This window comes from Eumetopias jubatus, unplaced genomic scaffold, assembly GCF_037043125.1.
Source record: "Eumetopias jubatus isolate StellerSeaLion01/CBP00866 unplaced genomic scaffold, mEumJub1_p1.0 scaffold_7, whole genome shotgun sequence".
Taxonomy (NCBI): Eukaryota; Metazoa; Chordata; class Mammalia; order Carnivora; family Otariidae; genus Eumetopias; species Eumetopias jubatus.
In genome coordinates, this window is record NW_028274813.1 from 8,595,594 (window position 1) to 8,611,330 (window position 15,737).

A 15,737-nucleotide genomic window follows, 5' to 3' on the forward strand; every position below is an offset into this window, starting at 1 on the left:
ATCCTATTTCATGGGATGACACTCTGGAAAGATTAAGGATGAGGAAGACCTTTGGGGATGTCTGAATTCCTAGTTATTCCTTTATTTATTTTGGGTTGGCTACTTGAACACCGTGGTCTCCGTACAGCGTCTGCCATCTGGAAGGAAGTTAGGTGAAGGCCTCCGGCCGGCCGGTTTGCCTGTTTTTTGCTTGATGTTATGTTTACAAGGCCAACCTGTGAGTGGTTGTGTGGCCCTAGTAGCGCTGGTTAGTTTTGCTTACTGGCTTCACGTGACAGATCATAGAAGCAGGTGTTTCAAAAGTGCTGAAGCTGCGATTTTCGGACATTTAAAAACCTGTTTTCTACTTGTCAGCTAGAGGCTGTGAGTTGACTCAAACTGTGTGTTTTACAGGTGCTTCACCTATAGTTTAACTCACCACGTATGGTTGTACCTGCATTTGTATGTTCAATGCGTTGTATTTCACTTAAACTGTATTTAGCCTTGAGTTGAGCAAGAATGGAGCGGCTTTTCTCCTTCCCCCAACCCTTTATTTGTTGGCTAGAGTTTGCTGCTGGCAGTTTGAATTGGTTGTGCTATCTTAGAGTTTTACTATTCTAAAAGCATTCCTACACAGGGTACATTTAGGAAATTATAAACATAGGTGACTTGCCGGTGATAGTTGAGCAAAACAAAAGGTGACCTCCCCCTCCCCCCCATTTAAACTGTTTAAAAAGCCGAAATATTTTTTACTTTTATATAAAGGTGTTAACAGAGTAATGACTTCCTTAGCCACAGAAACCTGAAAAATTCATATTATGCTAACACCTTATAATGACCCTTTGATGAATTTGTACTAGTATGAATAAACATATCTTTTTTTAGTAAGTAGATGACTTAACTAGGGAGAGTACAAATGATAGTGGAAAGAGCCCTGGTTTGAGTAGACCTAGTCCCACACCAGGCTAGATCATCCTAGCCCAGGCTGCCAGTTAGCTCAGTGACAGTCAACGTAGTAATTCACCAGAGTTTAAGAAACATTAATGGAGTATGCATTCCATGCCAGCCACTGTGTCAGGGTAGTATATTGCTGTAATTCATAGCTGAAGATAGGGATTCTGATGGATATTTTTAATTTCGGTGACCCATGAATCTATATACTTCTAGTATAGGTATGAATAAGCTATCTTAGAGGAGGAGGTTTGGACATTTATTGTCTTTTGTGGGTTGAGTGACTTTATGCATTATTTTTTAATGACTTGTCACATTAACCCCATAAGGTAGGTATTATTATTTCTATTTTAAAGTTGAAATTAAAAAAAATGTGCCCCAAGTCAGACAGCAAGTGGTACTGTGAGAATTCAAACCTAATTCTTAAGCCCCTTATTTCGTCATTAATCACATGGCTTCAAAGCAGGGAAAAGGCATTAGTGTTTATTGAGCATCTATTTATTTTAGGCACTGTGCTAGGCACTTTTATTTGTGTAGTTTTAATTTAATTTTCATGGGAAATCAGAGGTGGTGATATTTGTTTTTTTGTTCTGTTTTTACATGTTTTGTTTCTTTCTTAGAGCACAGGTGTGGGGGGGCGGAGGGGGGTGTTGTAAAGGGTGAGAGAGGGGGAGGGAGAGACAGGGAGGAATTTTTTTTGTTAAGATTTTATTTATTGATTTGAGAGAGAGGGAGAGAGTACAAGCAGGGGGAGTGGCAGGCAGAGGGAGAAGCAGATTCCCTGCTGAGCAAGGAGCCCGATGTGGGACTCAATCCCAGGACCCTGGGATCATGACCTGAGCCGAAGGCAGCCACTTAACCAACTGAGCCACCCAGGCGTCCCGAGAGTGAGAGAGCACAAGCAGGGGGAGTGGGAGAGGGAGAAGGAGGCTCCCCGCTGAGCAGGGGAGCCTGATGTGGGGCTTGATCCCTGGAGCCCATGATCATGACCTGAGCCGAAGGCAGACAGCTCAACTGACTGAGCCACACAGGCACCCCAGTTTTTTCCTTTTGTTTTAAGATTTTATTTTTAAGTGATCTCTACACGCAGTATGGAGCTCGAACTCAATCCCAAAATCAAGAATCATGTGCTCTACCAAGCAAGCCAGCCAGGTGCCCTGAAAAGAGTTATTTTCTCACTCATTAAAATGGTATCTTTACTTTTTGAGGGGGGAGGGCAGAGGCAGAGAGACAATCTCAGGCCGACTCCCTGCTGAGGGCTCAATCTCACCACCCAGAGATCATGACCTGAGCCGAAATCAAGAGCAGACACCTAACCAACTGAGCCACCTAGGTGCCCCTAAAGTGGTGTCTTTACTTTGAAAAGATGGTGTGTTTTGTTTTTTGGAATATAGCTGCTAGGTAGCATATGCTATTGATAGCCATGGGTCATCACATAAATAGTATATTTGGAACTCTTCTTGTGTAGAAGAAAACTGCTTATCTTTAAATTCAACTCTTAAGTATTTGGCCATAAGAAAACCAGGAAATCAGAAAGTTTTTGCCATATTCTGTCTCTTTACAAAGATCCTACTGTTTCAAGATCTGTTTTTATTAATGTAGAATCAATGCTAAATTAAGTTTCAGTATCCTGAAATGGAATATCCAAGTGAGGGCACACTCTTAACATTACCCCAGTGTGGAGCTGCTGTTCTTTGCTTTGTGCCAATCTGATGAATGGCGTGAGAGTACCAATGCCCATTTGTATATTAAATATTGGTACAACTTTTAAATCTAAAAATGTGAAAAATTGAGGATTGGATGTCTAACTTCTCACATACCTGTAAATGCTCTGTTCTACTCTAGGGGATATATACACTGCACTTTGGAGATCACTACCTTTGAAGGGCTTAAAGTGGGAGGGAGGAATAGAAGCAGAGGGGTTTGAGACTATTCTACAACTGTAGTGGGTTCATATATTCATATATTGTTTTTCCAAGGAAGTAGTTGAAAATTTAAAATGTTGAAAGAAGGATATTCTACTTGGGTAGGAAGTTGGATTTGATGACTCATCCTTTTCCAACTCTAAGACTTTGACTTTATTCTTATTTTTTTAATTGAAGTTTTTTCATCAATTGGTTCATTTACATTTACTGAGTTCTTAGCATGTGCCACAGTGAGGGGCTGGGGGATATAGCAGTGGATAAAAACCCTTTCCTTGCAGAAATTCAGTATGTCCAGGAAGATAGACATTGAGACATTGAAGCTTTTTAATTTCAACTTAATCTTTCTATTGCTTTCCTGCTTATACTGGTATATATAATAAAATTATCTTTAGTTCAAGCAACATTTGATTACTAATTCTATGCCAGATGGTGTAGTAGACCAGTGTTACCTTCTCTTTTTCTATCTATATGTATGAAACTCATTGATTACTGAAAGCAAAATGGCCTTCAACATAAGAAAAACTCTAAGGTAATCTGTGATAGGACACTTGCTGAGCACTTCAGGTGGCTCTGCTTTTAGGTCAAGAATTAATCACAAGGATGTACTTCGTTGGGCTAATGAGGAAATTGCCTGAGTACATAACAAGGAATCCATTTGGCCAAGGAAGCTGAGAATTTTGTCCTACTCATATACTGTAGTAGACCTTGGAATTTCACAGAATGAGTGAATTTCTAAGTACTTTATGATATTGAATATAGGGGATTTTGCCCAAGTGCATATAAGACTGCATGTAAGTATGACCTATTTAAACATATTATATTTAGAGATAGTATTTTGTACCTTAGTGGCACAGTGTAAATTCTTGAACTGTAGACTCTAACCCTAACCCTAACCTTCAGATCATGACCTGAGCCGAAGGCAGACAGCTCAACTGACTGAGCCACCCAGGTGCCCCCCCCCCAAATTTCAGACTTTTATTTATGGAAATAACCCATAAGATAAGCCATTCTGAACTTTTTAAATGATGGGCCTTTTTTTTAGAGTCAAACATTCTATTTCTCTTAATATTGTTATGAAAATATGAAAAACATGAGTAGAGGGATCTTGAATGACCGTAGCTTACTGCAGTTTATTGGCTTAATAGGAAATATTGGATACAGAGAAGGTTGTGTTTGTCCCCCCTCTCTGTCCCTGTGGGAGTGGGGAGCAATGGGAGAGGAAAGGAGGAGATTGAGGTTGGGGGGAGAATAAGTTTCGACATTGATTTTTTTTTTTTTTTTTTTTAAGGGGACTTTGGAAAATCCAGACAGATGCTCAGGAGGCGGTGGGAGCTATATGTTGTTAACCTTAAAAATAAAACTAGCAGTTGCTTTACTGGCAAAAATTGGTTTATTTGGTAATAGCAGAGAATTGCAATCTTGGGACAAGTAAAGCTACAGCAAAACTATAGGCAAGTCTGGAGAACAAAGAAGTAAGTTCTTTTACAGAGGAAAGGGAGAAGTTGGAAGGGCTGTTAGAAACAAAATGTCCGGGGCGCCTGGGTGGCTCAGTCGTTAAGCGTCTGCCTTCGGCTGAGGTCATGATCCCAGGGTCCTGGGATCGGGTCCCACATCGGGCTCCCTGCTAGACAGGAAGCTTGCTTCTCCCTCTCCCACTCCCCCTGCTTGTGTTCCCTCTCTCCTGTGTGTCTCTGTCAAATAAATAAATCTTTAAAGAAAAAAAAAAGAAAATGTCCATTGGAGTAAACTGGGAGTGTGAAGTAGAGTGGCTCTTCATTGGCTGAACTGTGACTGTTTCTCCCCAGCTGGGCAGTTGTGGGGGGCCGGGGAAGAAGGAAATTTTCCTACCTCCTGCTGGGATAGGAAGGTAGTAGCTAAGGTAGGCTGGACTTGCAAGGTAGATCTCTCCTTGTTGAGACTGCCAACTGACCACCAGTGGTAGGGCATGAGAGCTTTCCCTGCTGACCTCCTGTCTCCATTTTATTTTATTTTATTTTTCAAGATTTATTTTTTATTAGTGTGTGTGAGTACAGGGGGAGGGACAGAGGAAGATGGAGAAACAGAATCCCAAGCAGACTCCCTGCTGATTGTGGAGCCTGATCTCATGACCCATGAGATCACAACCTGAGCTGAAATCAAGAGTCAGATGCTCAGCTAAGCCGCCCAGGTGCCTCTTCCTTCCACTTTAGATGCGGTTTCCTTTTATTAATTTTCACAACATATATAGTACTGGAGTTGAGGGAGAGCTGGAGATAAAGATTTGCAAGTTATCAGAGTGTCAGTAATGACTGAAACACAGGAACTGCACAAAGCTCCTGGGTAGTATGTAGATGAGGCTGAGAAACAAAAAAGGCTGAAGATGAAGCTGAGTTGAACACCACCATTTAAGTGGTAAAGGATTGGAAGGAAGAGTGAGAGTGTGAAGAGTGTTATAGAAGCCAAAAGAAGTTAGGATTTCAGACAGGGAAGCAGTCTATAGGAATTAGAGATGAGAATTCAAGGAAGGGGAAGACTGAAGATTGTTGGGTTTGGCAACTGTTTTTGGCAGTTAAGAGCAATGTCATAGGAGCTGTGGGTTAGAAGGCCGGTAGTAGTTGGTGGTTCCAGTAAATTGTTTCCTTGGTTACAAGAGAAATGAGGTTGATGATTAGAGGGGACATAGAGTCAAGGTAGGGGATTTTAGTTTGCTTTTGAACATAATAGCGTCTGTTTATTAAGCACCTTCCATCTCTGTATACTGTGATGGGTGCTTTTAATATATGTTTTCTTGCTCTATGTTGGGTTTGTTTTACCATGAGGTTAAATAACTTACTCGGGCTTAGTATCAGCAGTGCAGCGAGATTTCAAACCTTGGTCTTTCTGACTCCTATATTCTTTTTGTATATCACACTGGCTCAAAAGATTCAAGAAACCTGAACTTCTAAAAACACTAGCAGCACTGGGTTCACCTGGGAAGTTTGCTAACATGCAGACTTCTGGCCCCTTTGCTGTAGATTCTCATTCTAAAGACCCAAGAATCTGCCTTTTTAGGAAGCCTCCTAGGAGAGTCTGATGCATATGGTCCTTGACTGCATTTTGAAAAACACTAGTACAAAGGGATTGAGAATTTTTCTCTCTTAGAAAGCTTGTTCTATAAGCCAGCTCCCAAGCCCAGGTACTGCATTTCTGAGACTTAGTGGTGTTTGCACATCATTTTTATGAGCCTCTTGCAAGATTTTCCATTGTGAAAATATATATTTTTTTATAGTTTTGTTTCTGCAGTGATTAACTGAACAGCTTTTGAAAGTTACTTAACTCTTCTGATCTCAGTTGCCTTATCTGTAAACCGGGCACAAAAATACGTAGTTCAGAGAGCTATTGTGACAATTTAGTGCAATAACATAGATATAAAATAGCATAGTGCAGTGTCCTGTATGTAATAAGTGCAAATCAAATGTTAATTGCTTTAAGTCAGGTCTTGCTAATTTTTTTTTTTAAGAATTTATTTATTTGAGAGAGAGAATGAGATAGAGCATGAGAGGGGGGAGGGTCAGAGGGAGAAGCAGACTACCTGCTGAGCAGGGAGCCTGATGTGGGACTCGATCCCGGGACTCCAGGATCATGACCTGAGCCGAAGGCAGTCGCTTAACCGACTGAGCCACCCAGGCGCCCTAATTTTTATGCTCTATTTTATCTCTCTGAATTCTGATACCTTGGTTTAAACTAATAAGGATGTGTTTTCCTAGTTAGTTTTATGGTACATAGTGAAGAGAAACGTTTTTCTCCATACTGTGGAACACACCTTGAATTCCTAATAGTGATGATCATCATTACACTAGGTAGGCCCTGTGCAAGATAAAGAACAATAGTTAACTTTTATAAAGTGTGTACTTGGTATCAGGAACTATGTTAATAGCTTTATGCGTTATTATCTCATTTATGTTAACAGTAACCCTATGAAATAGATACTATCCTATTTTATGGATGAGGAAATTGAGACTCAAGAATTTGTCCAAAGCCACCCAGCTAGTAAAGCGACTGAGCTAGGACCTGAATACATGCTCTTTTAAAGGAGTGTTCTTCAAACACGTTTGCCCCGTTTTCTCTTAAAATTTTTGAAAAATTATCGCATTGCTTGTGCATTTTAAAATTGACTCGAAAATTTTTCATAATTTTGTTAAAAAAATTCACCCAAGAGCATTTGAAAATCTAATTGGCTGAATAACGCAGTATCCCACCTAGCAGGTAGAGGGGAGCTCCAAAGTTGTGCAAACAGGGAAGGTTTTTGAAGGAGGGAGGAGGGTAGGGTAAGAAGTTACTAGCAAAAGAAAAGAGAAGATTGTTTTTGGCCAGAACTTCTTTCCTTAGGGGGAAGAGCAGGGAGTTTTAGGTGGATTACCTCATCTTCATTTGGGATGGGGAGCCCACACGACGGATTACCTCATTGGTTGCCAACCAGAAAATCCAGACTGATGGGTTTAAAATTTCATTCCTAGAGAGGTTGAAACTGCAATTAAGTCTATTTGCTGTCCTGGGGGGTAGGTGACTCCACCTTGGCCTTTAGTTTTGTTTTTAACAGTTTAAGTAGTTGTAGAGGATAATTTTTATTGTGTTGTAAATACTGATGTAAAAAATACATATTTTCACCCAATAGGATCTGAATACCCATCATTATACATTTAAAAATGCTTGAACAAAGTCTTCATTAATAGTTGGAAATTTAACATTGTATCTTTTCCCATTGAGCTCTTGCTTTGCAAAATTTTATCTTTATATATTTTATGCTTAAGCCTTTTATTGATCATGCTATGACTTCTCTACAATAAGAACATGTAATTAAATTGAAATTGATCATATTTTAAAATTTACTGTTACTTTCCAGCTTTCTTTTGCATTAAGTAAATATTTCCTTTTTTTAAATTTATTAATGTTATGTCACCATACATTACATCATTAGTTTTTGATGTAGTGTTCCATGATTCATTGCGTATAACACCCAGTGCTCAATGCAGTACGTGCCCTCCTTAATACCCATCACCACACTAACCCATCCCTCCCACGCTCTCCCCTCTAAAACCCTCAGTTTGTTTCTCAGAGTCCACAGTCTCTCATGGTTCATCTTCCCCTCCTGTTCCTCCCCCTCTTCATTTTTCCCTTCATACTATCTTCTTCTTCTTTGTTTTTAAATACGTAATTATTTGTTTCAGAGGTACAGGTCTGTGATTCATCAGTCTTAACAATTCACAACGCTCACCATAGCACACACCCTCCCCAATGTCCATCACCCACCACCCCCATACCTCCCACCCCCCACCACTCCAGCAACCCTCAGTTTGTTTCCTTTTTTTTTTTTAAAGATTTTATTTATTTATTTGAGAGAGAGAGAATGAGAGATAGAGAGCACGAGAGGGAAGAGGGTCAGAGGGAGAAGCAGACTCCCTGCTGAGTAGGGAGCCCAATGTGGGACTCGATCCCGGGACTCCAGGATCATGACCTGAGCCGAAGGCAGTCGCTTAACCAACTGAGACACCCAGGCGCCCCTCAGTTTGTTTCCTGACATTAAGAGTCTCTTAAGGTTTATCTCCCTCTCTGGTTTCATCTTGTTTCAGTTTTTTCTTGCCTTCCCCTATGATCTTCTCTCAAATTCCTCATTATCATTGAGGTCATATGATACTTGTCTTTCTCTGATTGCCTTATTTTGCTTAGCATAATACCCTCTAGTTCCATCCACATCGTTGCAAATGGCAAGATTTTGTTTTTGTTTTTTTGGCTGCATACTATTCCACTGTATATATATTAGCACATCTTCTTTATCCATTCCACTGTTGATGGACATCTTGGCTCTTTCCATAGTTTGGCTATTGTGGACATTGCTGCTATATACATTGGGGTGCACGTACCCCTTCCGATCACTCCATTTGTATCTTTGGGGTAAATACCCAGTAGTGCAATTGCTGGGTCGTAGGGTAGCTCTATTTTCAACTGTTTGAGGAACCTCCATACTGTTTTCCAGAGTGGCTGCACCAGCTTGCATTCCCACCAACAGTGTAGGAGGGTTCCCCTTTCTCCGCATCCCTGCCAACATCTGTTGTTTCCTGACTTGTTAATTCTAGCCATTCTGACTGGTGTGAGGTGGTATCTCATTGAGGTTTTGATTTGGATTTCCCTGATGCCGAGGATGTTGGAACATTTTTTCATGTGTCTGTTGGCCATTTGGATGTCGTCTTCACAGAAATGTCTGTTCATGTCTTCTGCCCATTTCTTGATTGGATCATTTGTTCTTTGGGTGTTGAGGTTGATAAGTTCTTTATAGATTTTGGATACTAGCCCTTTATCTGATATGTCATTTGCAAATATCTTCTTCCATTCTGTCGGTTGTCTTTTGGTTTTGTGGACTGTTTCTTTTGCTGTGCAAAGGTTTTTTATCTTGATGAAATCCCAGTAGTTCATTTTGCACTCGCTTCCCTTGTCTTTGGCGATGTTTCTAGGAAGAAGTTGCAGCTGAGGTCGAAGTGGTTGCTGCCTGTGTTCTCCTCAAGGATTTTGATAGGTTCCTGTCTCATATTTAGATCTTTCATCCATTTTGAGTCTGTTTTTGTGTGTGGTGTAAGGAAATGGTCCAGTTTCATTCTTCTGCATGTGGTTGTCCAATTTTCCCAGCACCATTTGTTGAAGAGACTGTCTTTTTTCCATTGGACATTCTTTCCTGCTTTGTCAGAGATTAGTTGACCATAGAGTTGAGGGTCCATTTCTGGGCCCTCTATTCTGTTCCATTGATCTATGTGTCTGTTTTTGTGCCAGTACCATACTGTCTTCATGATTACAACTTTGTAATAGAGCTTGAGGTCCGGAATTGTGATGCCACCAGCTTTGCTTTTCTTTTTCAACAGTCCTCTGGCTATTCGGGGTCTCTTCTGTTTCTGTACAAATGTTAGGATTATTTGTTCCATTTCTTTGAAAAAAGTTGATGGTATTTTGATAGGGATTGCACTAAATGTGTAGATTGCTCTAGGTAGCATTGACATCTTCACAATATTTGTTCTTCCAGTCCATGAACTTGGAACGTATTTCCATTTCTTTGCGTCTTCCTCAACTTCTTTCATGAGTATTTTATACCTTTCTGAGTACAAATCCTTTGCCTCTTTGGTTGGATTTATTCCTAGGTATCTTATGGTTTTGGGTGCATTTGTAAATGGGATCGACTCCTTAATTTCTCTTTCTTCTGTCTTGGTGTATAGGAATGCCACTGATTTCTGTGCATTGATTTTTATATCCTGCCACTTTACTGAATTCCTGTATGAGTTCTAGCAGTTTTGGGGTGGAGTCTTTTGGGTTTTCCACATGAAGTATCATATCCTCTGCAAAGAGTGAGAGTTTGACTTCCTCTTTGCCGATTTGGATGCCTTTTATTTCTTTTTGTTGTCTGATTGCTGAGGCTCGGATTTCTAGTACTACATTGAATAGCAGTGGTGATAGAGGACATCCTTGCTGTGTTCCTGACCTTAGGGGAAAAGCTCTCAGTTTTTCCCCATTGAGAAGATATTCTCTGTGGGTTTTTCATAGATGGCTTTTATGATACTGAGGTATGTACCCTCTATCCCTACACTCTGAAGAGTTTTGATCAAGAAAGGATGCTGTACTTTGTCAGATGCTTTTTCTGCATCTATTGAGAGAATCATATGGTTCTTATTCTTTTATTAATGTATTATATCACATTGATTGATTTGTGGATGTTGAACCAACCTTGCAGCCCAGGAATAAATCCTACTTGGTCGTTGTAAATAATCCTTTTAATGTACTGTTGGATCCTATTGGCTAGTATTTTGGTGAGAATTTTTGCATCCATGTTAATAAGGGATATTGGTAATTCTGCTTTTTGGTGGGGTCTTTGGTTTTGGGATCAAGGTAATGCTGGCCTAGTAAAATGACTTTGGAAGTTTTCCTTTCATTTCTATTTTTTGGAACAGTTTCAGAAGAATAGGTATTAATTCTTCTTTAAATGTTTAATAGAATTCGCCTGGGAAGCCATCTGGCCCTGGGCTCTTGTTGGGAGATTTTTGATTACTGCTTCAATTTCCTTACTGGTCATGGGTCTGTTTAGGTTTTTCTATTTCTTCCTGCTTCAGTTTTGGTAGTTTATAGGTCTCTAGGAATGCATCCATTTCTTCCAGATTGTCTAATTTGCTGGCATATAGTTGCTCATAATATGTTCTTAAAATTGTATTTTTTTGGTGTTGGTTGTGATCTTTCCTCTTTCATTCATGATTTTATTTACTTGGGTCATTTCTCTTTTCTTTTTGATAAGTCTGGCCAGGGGTTTATCAGTCTTACTAATTCTCTCAAAGGACCAGCTCCCAGTTTCATTGATCTGTTCTACTGTTCTTTTGGTTTCTATTTCAGTGATTTCTGCTCTGATCTTTTTCTCTTCTCCTGCTGGGTTTAGGCTTTATTTGCTGTTCTTTCTCCAGCTCCTTTAGGTGTAGGGTTATGTTGTGTATTTGAGACCTTTCTTGTTTCTTGAGAAAGGCTTGTATTGCTATGTACTTTCCTCTCCAGACTGCCTTTGCTGCATCCCAAAGATTTTGAACAGTTGTTTTCATTTTCATTGGTTTCCATGAATTTTTTTAATTCTTCTTTAATTTCCTGGTTGACCCATTCATTCTTTAGTAGGATGCTCTTTAGCCTCCATGTATTTGAGTTCTTTCCGACTTTCCTCTTGTGATTGAGTTCTAGTTTCAAAGCATTGTGGTCTGAAAATATGCAGGGAATGATCCCAGTCTTTTGGTACCGGTTGAGACCTGATTTGTGACCTAGGATGTGATCTATTCTGGAGAATGTTCCATGGGCACTAGAGACGAATGTGTATTCCGTTGCTTTGGAATGGAATGTCCTGAATATGTCTGTGAAGTCCATTTGGTCCAGTGTGTCATTTAAAGTCTTTATTTCCTTGTTGATCTTTTGCTTAGATGATCTGTCCATTTCAGTCAGGGGGGTGTTAAAGTCCCCCACTATTATTGTATTGTTGTCAATGTGTTTCTTTGATTTTGTTATTACTTGCCTTATATAATTGGCTGCTCCCATGTTAGGGGCATAGATATTTACAATTGTTAGATCTTCTTGTTGGATAGACCCTTTAAGTAGGATATAGTGTCCTTCCTCATCTCTTATTACAGTCTTTGTTTTAAAATCCAATTTGCTGATATAAGGATTGCCACCCCAGCTTTCTTTTGGTGTCCATTAGCATGGTAAATGGTTTTCCACCCCCTCACTTTCAATGTGGGGGGTGTCTTTGGGTCTAAAATGAGTCTCTTGCAGACAGCATATCAATGGGTTTTGTTTTTTTTATCCAATCTGATAGCCTCTGTCTTTTGATTGGGGCATTTAGCCCATTTACATTCAGGGTAACTATTGAAAGATATGAATTTAGTGCCATTGTATTCCATGTAAGGTGACTTTTACTGTATATTGTCTGTGTTCCTTTCTGGTCTGTGTTGCTTTTAGGCTCTCTCTCTGCTTGGAGGACCCCTTTCACTATTTCTTGTAGGGCTGGTTTCGTGTTTGCAAATTCCTTTAGTTTTTGTTTGTCCTGGAAGCTTTTTATCTCTCCTTCTATTTTCAATGACAGCCTTGCTGGATATAGTATTCTTGGCTGTATATTTTTCTCCTTTAGTGCTCTGAATATATCATGCCAGTTCTTTCTGGCCTGCCTGGTCTCTATGGATAGATCTGCTGCTAATCTAATGTTTCTACCGTTGTAGGTTACATATCTCTTGTCCCAAGCTGCTTTCAGGATTTTCTCTCTGTCTCTGAGACTAGTGAGTTTTACTATTAGATGTCAGGGTGTTGACCTATTTTTATTGATTTTGAGGGGGGTTCTCTGTGACTCCTGGATTTTGATGCCTGTTTCCTTCCCCAAATTAGGGAAGTTCTCTGCTATAATTTGCTCCAGTGTACCTTCTGGCCCCTCTCTCTTGCTTCTTCTGGGATCCCAATTATTCTAGTATTGTTTTGTCTTAGGGTATCACTTATCTCTCGAATTCTGCCCTCATGATCCAGTAGTTGTTTATCTTTTTCTCAGCTTCTTTATTTTCCATCATTTGGTCTTCTGTATCACTAATTCTCTTTTCTGCCTCATTCATCCTAGCAGTTAGAGCCTCCATTTTTTATTGCACCTCATTAATAGCCTTTTTGATTCCGACTTGGTTAGATTTTAGTTCTTTTATTTCTCCAGAAAGTGATTCTCTAGTATCTTCCACGGTTTTTTCAAGCCCAGCTAGTATCTTTATAATCGTCATTCTGAACTCTAGTTTGGACATCTTCCTAATGTCCGTATTGATTAGGTCCCTGGCAGTTGGTACTGCCTCTTGTTCTTTTTTTTTGAGGTGTTTTCCATCTTGTCATTTTGTCCAGAGGAGAACAGACGAATGAGAGAACAAAATGCTAACAGGGTAACAGTGACCCCAGAAAAATATACACTAAACAAATCAGAAGAGACCCGAAACTGGGGGGAAAAGAAAGGGAAAGAAAAAAAAAAAGAATATGATCAGGCTGGTGAATACACAGAACCACACAGTAGATTTTGGGCATATTTTGGTTTGTTAGAAGAAACTGCCTCTCAATATTTTAAAGAAGATAAACTTATATATACAAAAATAAGGGTAAATACGATGAAGGGATGGAATATGACTGTAAAGATGAAAATTATAAAAGATTGTATAAAAGGAATTGATGATAAGTTGGTTGAAAAAAGAAGAAAAATTAAAAAAAAAAAGGAGAGATTGTGATCAGGCAGGAGACTAGAACAAAGCCATGCACTAGAGATATAGGGTATATTTTGGTCTGTTAGAAGAAACTGTATCCCAAAATTGTAAGGAGAGAACCACTTATATATACACAAAAAAATAAGGTTAACTACAATGAAGGGATAAAATATGACTCTAAACCTTAAAATTAAAAAAGATTTTAAGGAATTGATAAGATGTTGGTTCCAAAAGGGAGAAAGAAATATTTAAAAAAATAGGAAAAGGAAAAAAGAAAGTTAAAAAAATTAACTTGGAAAGACTAAAGAATCATGGGGAAGAAAGTGATGAATTTATGTGCAGTATTCCCCTAGCCCTGGAGTTCTGCGGTTCTCATTGATGGTTAAGCTTGGTCTTGGCTGTTGTTCTTGCTGATCTTCTGGGGGAGGGGCCTGTTGCGTGGTTCCCAAATGTTTTTTGCTGGAGGCGGAATTTCCCCGCCCTTGCCTGGTCGGGGCGAAGTAATCTGCTGGGGTTTGCTCTCGGGAGCTTTTGTTCCTTGCAAGCTTTCGGTACAGCTTTGGAGGATGAGAGTGAAATGGCGGCCTCCTAATCTCCCCCCCCGGAGGAGCCGGGAGCTCTGCGCCCCACTCCTCAGTGAGCCCCCAGAGGAAAGCCGTCAATCACTCTGCTCTCCCTGGTCCCCGGCCACACTCGGTGCTCACCTGGCCTGTGACCAAGCGTTTCTACCTCTGGCACCCGACCCCGTGTGGCGTCTGCAAACCCAGCAGATCCCTGCGCTGCGCTCCCGCGCCGTTCCTCCCGGGGAAGGAAGGGGAATCTCCCCGGATCTGCTGCTTGTTGGGTCACGGTTTATGGCCACCCCGAGCTGAGAGCCCGCGCCTGGGCTCCGTCTCTGGAGCTGGCTTCCCCGCTCCGATCCCTGGGAGCTCTGCCGCACTCAGGCACCCCCGGTCTTTCTGTGACCCCGAGGGTCCTGAGACCACACTGTCCCGCGAGGGTTCCACCCCCGCTTAGCCACTGGAGCGACGTCCCTCAGCGGAGCCGACTTCTAAAAGTTCCGATTTTGTGCTCCGCGGCTCTAGCACCTGCCAGAAGCGGTCGTCGGAGGCCCCCTCCCCTGCCGTTTGTCCTCCCGAATATCGCCTCAGATTCACTTCTCCGCACGTCCTACCTTCCAGAAAGTGGTCGCTTTTCTGTCATAGAGTTGCTGCTATTTTCTTCAATCTACTGTTGAGTTCCTGGGTGTTCAGAATGCTTTGATCCCCATCCAGCTGAATTCCTGCGACCAGACGAAATTTAGGTCTTCTACTCCTCCGCCATCTTGCTCAATATTTCCTTTAATTCCTTTTAAAAATTTAATTCCTTTTAATTACCATTTTAATTCCTTTAATGATTTCCTCACTTGATGTCTTTTGAGTTTTTTAGTGGTTTCCTTAGTTCCTTTAAGCGCTTCCCATACTGACTATATCAGTATTTCCTTTAGGTAATCGTTAGGCTTTATTAACATTTTTCCTCTGGAAGTGTGAGTATTATGATTATAAGTGCAGTCGATCAAAACAATATAAATATACATTTGAAAAACTAAACATAAAAATTTCTGTTGGAAATACTTTTTTTTTTTTAAAGATTTTATTTGAGAGAGAGCACAAGTGGAGGTCGGGGGAAAGGGCAGAGGGAGAAGGAGAAGCAGGGATCCTGATGTGGGGCTCAATCCCAGGACCCGAGGATCATGACCTGTGCCAAAGGTAGACACTTAACCGAATGTGCTTCCCAGGTGCCCTGGAAATACATTTCTTAATGATGTGGGTAGATGGTTTTCCCGCTCTTCCCTGATTAGTTCATGTGTCCATAAATGAATATACTTACAACTAGTATTTGATAGGGCTCATCATAAATTTCATTCTAAATTTTTAAAATAGTTATAGGCTTGAGTCATAAATAAGTAGATGAGAATTGAAGGGCTTTTGTAGTAGCAACATCACTTAGTTCTTTGACTTTGAGTGTCATGCCAAAGATATGTATAGATAAGGAAAGACTAACAAACTTACTGCTGGTGCTTCCTGGAGATTTTTATACCCTAGGCAGTGCACAAAGGAGGATTCAGGAAGGGCAAAGATCGGCCCATTTGGCGAAGTGGGAG

At 40.5% G+C, this 15,737-nt stretch overlaps 1 protein-coding gene across 3 annotated transcripts in view; it reads left to right on the forward strand.

The window, feature by feature from the left end:
- Positions 1 to 15,737, forward strand: part of ATG2B (autophagy related 2B) — a 79,943-nt gene that overhangs the window by 939 nt on the left and 63,267 nt on the right. The window lies entirely within an intron of this gene.